At 31.6% G+C, this 9,386-nt stretch overlaps 1 pseudogene; it reads left to right on the top strand.

Annotated features, from left to right (window-relative positions):
* Positions 1-3,685: 3,685 nt before the first annotated feature.
* On the top strand, positions 3,686-5,637 carry LOC122514066 (annotated as a pseudogene).
* Positions 5,638-9,386: the final 3,749 nt, after the last annotated feature.

The following is a 9,386-nucleotide window of genomic DNA, read 5'->3' as shown; positions in this document are numbered from 1 at the left end:
GTGATTTTTCTCAGTCGATAAAGTTGTCACTTACTAATAACTTATTTCCAATAATAGAACATTTAGTTGAGAAATTCTGGAGATTATGTAATGAGTATTATCCAATTTATAAGCTTTGGATCTTTATTTTTCCTTTAGTAGTTCTACTTGATCCGGAGGACGTTCAGGTAAATTTTATTATAAATTTCATTCATTATAAAAAATACATAGTCAAATATTCTTCAAACCAGCACGAAAATTTAACATTACTTTAAAATAGCATAGCAGGATTACCTATGTATCTTTCTACTGATACATATCTAAAGTTTATTTTAATTTTCGCTAATTAATTTTATGGAATAAAAATTCTCAGATAATGATAAAAAAAACTTGGACATTTATAAGAGTAAAATGTCTTGCTTCAAAGAATTAAATGTAAATCTAAAAATATCAATTCATATAAGTTAAAAAATATGAATTTTCATCGTAGGAACTATTAAGAGCAATGAACATATTCAGAAAGCACTCTTTTACAAATATCTTAAGCCCTGGCTTTCCTATGGATTATTAACTAGCAGCGGTAAGTAATTTAAACGAATAAAAATAATCTTTTTATTATAAATTTAAAATAAAATATACTAAATAATAAAATGAAAAAGGGCACGTTAGTAATACGTCTATATTTGTTTGTGTCTTACAAAGAGAGTTTGTAGCACTTTTTCCTTTTTTCGACATTTCAATCCGTTTCTATTACAATTAGAGTTTTCGATTTTAATAATTATAACACATATTTCGAGACAGTTTCATCAGTACTCTATCCTCGATGTAAGCTTGCTTGGCATAGCAGCTTTTCCGGATCAGTTATTTATCTTTTAACAGTGCAAGCCAAATGTCGTAATAATCAGTAAACTGGAGATATTTCTTAATTACAATTATTACAATTTTTTTTATTTTTGTTTTTATTTATCTCCTTACTTCTTTACAATTTGTCCGTAGACATCTGGTAAATTGTTAGACAAGTAAGAAATACAGCACTTGGAAGGCATCTCCAATGAGCGAGCGTCGCTTTTGTCATTTATTTTCCGCAGATTTAATATTTTATTGAGTCTTTAGGGCTGATTCTTTTAAGCCTGTCGTGAGACATCTTATATATTTTTCTGAGTTGCTACCGTTACAACTAAGGCAACTGACGTTGTCTTTTCTGTCCTTTTGGGGACAAAGTATTGTAAGACATTTCTGTGCGAATTTGACACAGGCTGGATTTAGATTTCAGTAATTTTTTATGTATCCATAAATTTAGCACCTTGTGCATTATGACATAGGTGTATTATTTAGATACATATCCTTTTTATTTTTCATAGTAGTCAATTCGATAGAAAATAGTAATAGCAGCTGTTTAGTCTCGTATTTTGTTATATTATTTATTGATCTTACCTTGTGACCGAGTTTGTCTAATTCATTTATTATTTTAATTGCGTTTGATTTTAGATGACATTCTCGAACAACAATTTCGTAACTCTTTTCGTTTTTTTGTTGATACATGTGTTATCTTCCGTCGTAAATTTTTAGTGCATTGGTTATAATTATCTTTCTGAGCGTTTCTGAAATGATAGTTTTTACTTTGACTTGGATATCATTCAGGTATTCTATTATATAATTATATTGTCCAGCAATGTTTAGAAAAAGTAAAAGAAAGAAATCACTAATTATCAAAGCCATAAGTCGGCAAAATATGCAGTAGTTTTATCGTAGGAATGAGTGAGATAGGGAAGGTTACGTAAATCAATGTACTCCAATTTACTCGTTAATGAAACAATTTGTCACGTCATAAAAACTCTCATGGAATTGAGAGAAAAGCCGATACAAATTATTGCTTTATTGCAGAAGGAAATAATATAAATAAATAGTAGTATGAAGATAGACTAGATAGAGAAAGAAATAACGCAAATACGTCTCGAGGTACCTTTTAACCTTCGTATTGCAACTGTAGCACTCAAAACACGAACCGTCCGGATATACTGGAACGAGTCTACCCACAAAAATTGGTTTTATCCAATAACTCGAGCAGAGAGTCCTTGATTTTCGCGTAGATGTATATTGGTGGTGGTTTCAATGCTTTTTCTTTTTCTAAATTGTCTTTTGTGTTTTAAGGTTCTGTTGAATAGTCGAGTAGATCGGAAATATTACTTAGGGGAATGTCTTGAAACCATTGTGTTGCAAATGATACGTAATAGTTATTGTTGTTGTTTTTCGGTCCATTAATCTTACGCTTTTTCGACTTTAAAATTTTTGAAGACTTAGCGGGTTTCCAATTTTGCGAAGTTTCCGAATCCGTTTGCATATCGCCTTCTATAGACGAGTTTCTATTATCGAGTTTGATTAGCCTCTTTTGTGTATATATTAGGTTGGTTCATATGAAATGTCGGATTTTCTTTACAAGCGAACGTTTGTCTCTTGGTTTGCATTATTCTTTTGTTTTTGTACTACTTCGTTTATAGTCGTATTGTCCATTGTTAGAGTCACATTTCAACAAAGCAGATTTTCTAAAAAATGTTAAATCTAATAATTTTTTTTAAATTTCGTAAGGATTTGAATTCAACCGATATATTCGTGCAATTTTTTTATGAGCATAAACTTGGTAATAATACTACAAAGGCTGCACGCAATATAAATCAGGCATTTGGGAAAAATGCTGTTAACAAACGTTTGTTGAAAAAATTTCAGTCTGCTGAATTTTCTCTAAAAAAAACCTCGAAAAAGTCCCGTAATGTCCATGAAAAATGATACTCTGAAAGCATTCATGGAAAAGAATCTTACTGTATCTTCGAAAAAACATGCTTCCAGAAAAAAGTCGACCATACAACAATATTGCGAAATCTTTCTGAAATTGGCAAGTTTAATAAAATTGATAAGTGAGCATCGAACGAACCAACCGAACGAAATAAGTTGGATCGGTTGAACGTATGCCTATCATTCCTAACCCGATTTTTACAAATGAATTTATATATGAAATTGTGCAGCACCCAACTTATTCACCGGATCTTTTCGCTAATAGACTTTAATTTTATCAAATATGACAGGCATCTATGCATTAAAATCTCTTTGGAAAAAGTGTATTGAGAAATAAATAGAATTTATTTTAATTAAATAAATAGATTTTTAAAAAAGACATCTAGTTTATATATTTACTTTAAAATCCGACATTTCGTATAAAACAACCTAATACAAGGTTAGATGATCGTTTTGGTTCCATAGTCGGTTGATTTGTTTCGGTATCAGCTATTGTTCGAATAATGAAACTATGGGCGTTATTAACGATTTTAATAGGTTAAATATAGTTTATTACAATGTTCAATGAGTTAAGCCATAAACTTGCACACGCGATTAGCCAAGAGAGTGCACCGTTTTTCCTCACAAGGACATTGGTCATTTAACCCTTGTATATGCGACGTAAACTTAAGCTACGTTAAACTATACCTCAACGTATATACTATTTGAATACTTGTATATACTCGAGAGCGGTATGTAGACACGTTTGTACTTAATAACGAGTAAAAAGGAGAGATCCTTATAATAAAAAGAGAATAAGACGCAATTTGCCCTAAAATATTTTAATAGATTAAATAATATTTTAAATATATCCTAATTTGACAGGTAAAAATGGCACTTACGACGGAAAATGTTAACACCTGCATTTCACTTCAATATGATTAATTATTACTTTAATAATTTAAATGAGGAATCACGAAATCTTGTCGAATCTCTTAAAAAGGAGGGAGATGGAGACCCTGTTGTCAAAGATTTACGAACATTTATCAGCCAGTACACTCTCAACGCAATATGCCGTTAGTGAAAAAAACAATTTTTTGTATACATAATTAATAATATTAGTAATGATTTTTTAATTGCCAAATCTCTTTTGTAGAAACAGCTTTCGGTACAAAATTGACAGGAAAAAGCAAGCTGGAATCTGAATATCGTAATGCGGTCCATGTTTATAATAAAGTTGCTTCATATAGGTAATTGAATAATGTTTTGTTAAGAAACGAAGTCGATCCAATAAAGAATGTGATTTATTGTTCACTAGACTCGTAAGACCTTGGTACTTCTACGATAAATATATGCATTTACACCACGCGGTAGAGTACAAAAAAAACGTTGAAAACCTTGCACAATTTTTCGAAAAATGTACGTCTTTCATAATAATCATTTATAAGTACGTTTTTCGAAAATATTAAGATTAGGAAAATATTACATTTATTACAGATAATTGCGGAAAGGAAACGTTTTCATAAACAAACTAATGGAAAATATTTGCAAATCTATGAGAATATTGAGGAAGAAGACACTTTTAATAAAGAGAAGGAGAAGGACGATGAAAGTATTCGCATTTTTTAAATAAGAATAAAATTAAATTAAAGAAGCAAGGTCAATAGAATTTTTATGTTACAGATAGGCAAAACAAAAAAAGACTTTCTTTGCTAGATCTGCTTATAGCCGCGTTTTGGAAAGATAATCAAATAGATGAGGAAGGAATTCGTGAAGAAGTTGATACTTTCATGTTTGAAGTATGTATTTGTAAATGTATTCATTTAAGAAACAAAAGAGGAGAAAAATTCTACGCAGTAACATTTTCTAGGGTCACGACACTACTGCAAGTGCACTGAACTTTGCTTTAGGTCTTTTTGCTAAGCACAAAGATATCCAGGTAATGTTTCCAGCAACAATTATCAGTAGAAATTATTAGCAAAAGAAACAATATTTTACATTTAATACATTTACAAAGAATAATCAATTACTAGTAACACTAATTTTAGTAACTTGTTTCTAATACTAATTAATAGTGATATTAACTTTAAATAAAAAGTTTCATCAGTACTCGAATTCGAGCAAAATTTATTAAAATTTACAATGTTATTAGATTTTGCGATTTAAACAGTTCATACGATGAATAATAAATGATGTATTTATTTTTAGGAAAATATAAGAGACGAGGTTAAATCGATTATGGGAGAAGATAATAATTTGACGATATCGTCGTTTCAAAACTTTCGTATTTGGAGAGATGTTTAAAGGAATCGCTTCGTTTGTATCCAAGCGTCCATTTAATATCTCGGTATATTTCTAAGGACATGCAGCTGAGTATGAAAATAAATGCATTATGTCTTTACGTTAATTTCGTTCGTATCCTATTGATTCTTTATTTTATTCATTATGTAATCGTATTAATTTTGTAGAACATTATTTAATTCCATCTAAAACTATGTGTATTGTAAATATTTACGGCGTGCACAGAAATCCAGAATATTGGCCAAATCCAAATGTTTTCGATCCTGACAGATTTTTACCGGAAAATATTAAAGGGCGACATCCCTACTCCTACATACCATTTAGTGCGGGACCGAGAAACTGTATTGGTAAATGTTTCATGCAGAAATGAATATCTAATATTACCCTAAAATTGCTTTTTTATATTCGTCTTTTCCTCATTTTGCAGGTCAAAGATTCGCAATGCTTGAGCTTAAACTATTTGTAGCATTTATATTGTACAATTTTAAGTTGGAACCGTTGGATGAACTAGACGACGTTACATTTTTGCCAGATGCCACTCTGACCTCGTCTAAACCTCTTCGAGTAAAGTTTATACCTATTGCATAAGTATATTTATATATATTGTCCTTAAAAAAATAATATAAATGCAAATACAGTTTTAGATAATTTATTCGTAATCGGTAGATATTGATAGAGAATAAAATGAAATTTTAATTTACACTGTATAAGTGGGTAATATATTTTAATGTTCAAAATACAACAATTTAATATTTTATAAATATATATATCTATTTGGTTGGAAACGAAATAAATACGGATTTTGTCTATAGATTATTATTAAAATAACCGCACTCACTTATAGTTGATAACCTAATATTTAAAGATCACATATGAAATAACTTTCAATTTTAACAAATTGTCATTGCGCGTAAACTAATGGGTTGAAGTAAGTAAGAGAGGTACAGTTCGATGCGTGTGCTTTGCGAATTTACCATACGCAATGAGTCACTGGTCGGGAACGCATCACACATTTGCGCTTGAGCAATATCTCAATTGCGGTAAATCGTTGGTTCGTGCGCATGGCACTTTTTAAACTCATTTTAATATTCGACGAATAAGTGATGGGCCGAGCACGCAACTTATCTGTTCATGGGTTCAAAGGTTCAAACAAATAGGGACAATGGTTAACCAGACGTATCCAGGACCACTAACATCAGTAGCGACACCAGAATGCATGGATCAAGTACAACGTGAAAATATGTGCAATCGACGTAAATCTATAAGGAAAATTGCAGCTTTTACGGTAATAAAAGAACCAACAGTGTACGTAATTATAAAAAAAGACTACAGTTTCACTATTACAAAATGCTAATCGTGTAATATCTCAACGAAAATTACAAATCCTTACGAGAAACCTCAGCGAGAACGATGTTGATACTTTTCGTTTACCACAAACCCTTGGTAACATTTTTGTTTTACTGACGAAGCAGATTTCCATATTAATGGCTATGTTAATAAGCAGAACATGAAATACAGGTGCTCCTACAACCCTGGAGAACGTCATCAAAAACGTTTAACATTTTGATGCGATATTGTTAAAGATTATTTTATGTTTGTGCATATTGCTTTGCCTGAGTTTGCGTTCTGGAAAAAATAGTAAAGAATACATCAGATAATAAGTTTAGATGATCAAAGAACAATTTTCGAAAAACGCGCGACGATGGAACACATTAAGAGAGTTCAGAGAGAATATTGAGTTGTGAAGTAGAAGGTATTTTTAAGTACTTATTGAAATATTAGAAGAAGTAGAAGGTATTTTTAAGTACTTATTGAAATATTATAATGATTGGTTGTAAGTTGAAATAGCAAAAACTTTAACTGATACTTATCCGGCGATTGCATTTCAAGACTTAATTAATATTTATTTGAAATATTAATAATTGAACTGTGCGAATCATACAAAAGTCAAACACAGTTGTATTTGCCAAAATTCCTCCAACATGGAGTCTTCCGGCGATTGGATTAAGCTAATTATGAGGAGGGTGAAAAGGTGAATTAGAATAAAATAAAACACGTTGTTGAGCCAATAAGTACAATGCTTTATTGGTTCGTCAGGGAAAAAGCCTTGCGGCAAAAAACCCTGGTTGTTATCAATACAATGGACGACGATGGATCACGGACTTTGTCCGTGATCAACTTCTCGTCACGATTAACCCGGATGGGTAATCACGTTGAAAGAAATAGAAATTATATCTCTCACCGTTAATTATCGCCTCTACTTCTCGATTGTGGTGAATATATAAATATCACCTTAATTTTCGCCTCTACTTCTCGATTATTGTGGTTATAACATCGCTCCTGCGATCCACAACTGGTGTTATAATACCTGTAAGACGTATTCTTCTTAATGTTGCGTCGGTACGCAACTACATAAGAAGTCGGCATAGCATAGATTTCGATATCATGAAAATCACGAACAACGTATAAAGGCTCATATTTAAAAAACTATAGATATATCGAATAGAGGGCTATCTGAGGTATCGGTGCAACGGTCCTTTCGTGCTTCAGACCAATTGGGTCGGTGTTTACTTACTAAGTAAACACTCGGCGCCGTCGTGTCGGGTGAATTTCTTTATTTCAATGCGTTCCTACTGATGCGTCATCTCCACGTCTACGGCCGTTATACATTTTATTCGTGCGAGACTATAACATAAAGATTGCTTTTTTCTATTGGCTAATGGGCGCAGAGAAGGGATGACGAGCATTCCCTAAATATAAGAGGCCGTGCCGCCCCGCACCTCATTATTATAAGAATATACATCCTAACGAATTATTCAATATATCGTAATCGAACGATACAGAAGATCACGACAGAACGAAAGAACTTAACGAAACCGAAGCCAGCGCATCGTAGGATTCCGACAACAGCGAAATACAACGCAGCAACAATCGAGAACATGAACATCACAGCATCTTCACGATAAATAAAAAGCGTATTACCGATCAAGGGCACCGGTACTGAACAGATAAACTCTTTGTCTTTCTATGATCCTCTCGCTCGTTGTCTCCGATTATTTTTTTTCCAAGTGTCCTCGTAGGCGTCCAGCGGTAGAATAGCCTGAATGTCTTTGGTAATGGGCCCTGCAGGGTGCACTCACTCGGAGGTCGAGTGGTAGGGTTATGGATGCTAGTTACTAGTTACTAGTAACTCTCTATCGATTGGTGCGCGCACAATAAATCTCGTTTTTTAGTTACAATCGATTTTCGGCTACGATCGATTCCGATCGTACAACAGTTACAAGGAATAAGCAAGATATGAATTTGTTAAAAGGTAAAAATAATAATTTTGCATCTGTAAGAAATAAATATTACAATTCTCTTGAAAAATATTTATTCAAAGCATTAAAAAACTTATTCTCTCCGCATAGATGATCAATCATTTTACTGGAAGAGACAGGGCATTATTTTCAACAACGGTTAGAAGAAGCCGACGATACTGAAATTATGAAAAAGTATTGAAGACACCGTCTTCTTTTTATTCACACTGGGAAAAAGTCATGTACATTAATATTCTATCAGAAAAATTCGAAAATGAATACATCTTAGTTATTTATAAATTATTTCTACAATAATTCTTATTAAACTATAATCTCTAGCAGCTTTTTGACCAGTATAAGTATACATTTAAATTTTTGTTTCAGTTTTTGAGATTTCTAAAACTAATTCAGAAAAGTGTAATGGCTATTACTATCATTGTAAAAATGTATCTAAAAGGAAGTTTCCATCACAAGCAAACGTGGAACATTGTAAGGCATATAGGTTGCGAAAATAATTCTTTTGTTACGCTAAAAATTATAATTTCTTACGTGCGTTAAAAGTACACAAACTAGTGTTTTTTTGTTTCTTTGGATGATCCAGTAAGATGTTCTAATGGTCACTGCAAAGCACAATTTGCGAAACGGAGTCTAACAAAGATGGCGATAGGTTTATAAATTATTAATATTTTTTTTTAAATTTTGTAGAATTGAAGTCAAATTAAATAAAAAATAATTTATTATTATTTTATTTTATAATAATTTACCTGAATATTATCTGGATCAAATAAAGTTATCGAAGAAATAAAGAAGCTCCAGACCTTGTGAATTGGATAATATTTATTACTTATTCTCCAGAATTTCTTAAGTAAATGTTCTGTATTATTGGAAAAAGAATTATTATTAAGTGAAAACTTTATATGGACTGGAAAAAATCACAGTTTTCAGTATAATTTCTAAATAAAAATATTATAATATTCCTTACACCAACGTCAAATTGAAAATGATACATATTTTAAATTATCGGATATTTGTGGGGTC

The sequence above is a fragment of the Polistes fuscatus genome, unplaced genomic scaffold (assembly GCF_010416935.1).
Source record: "Polistes fuscatus isolate 324 unplaced genomic scaffold, CU_Pfus_HIC Scaffold130, whole genome shotgun sequence".
Taxonomy (NCBI): Eukaryota; Metazoa; Arthropoda; class Insecta; order Hymenoptera; family Vespidae; genus Polistes; species Polistes fuscatus.
This window is presented reverse-complemented; position numbering and strand designations above follow the sequence as displayed.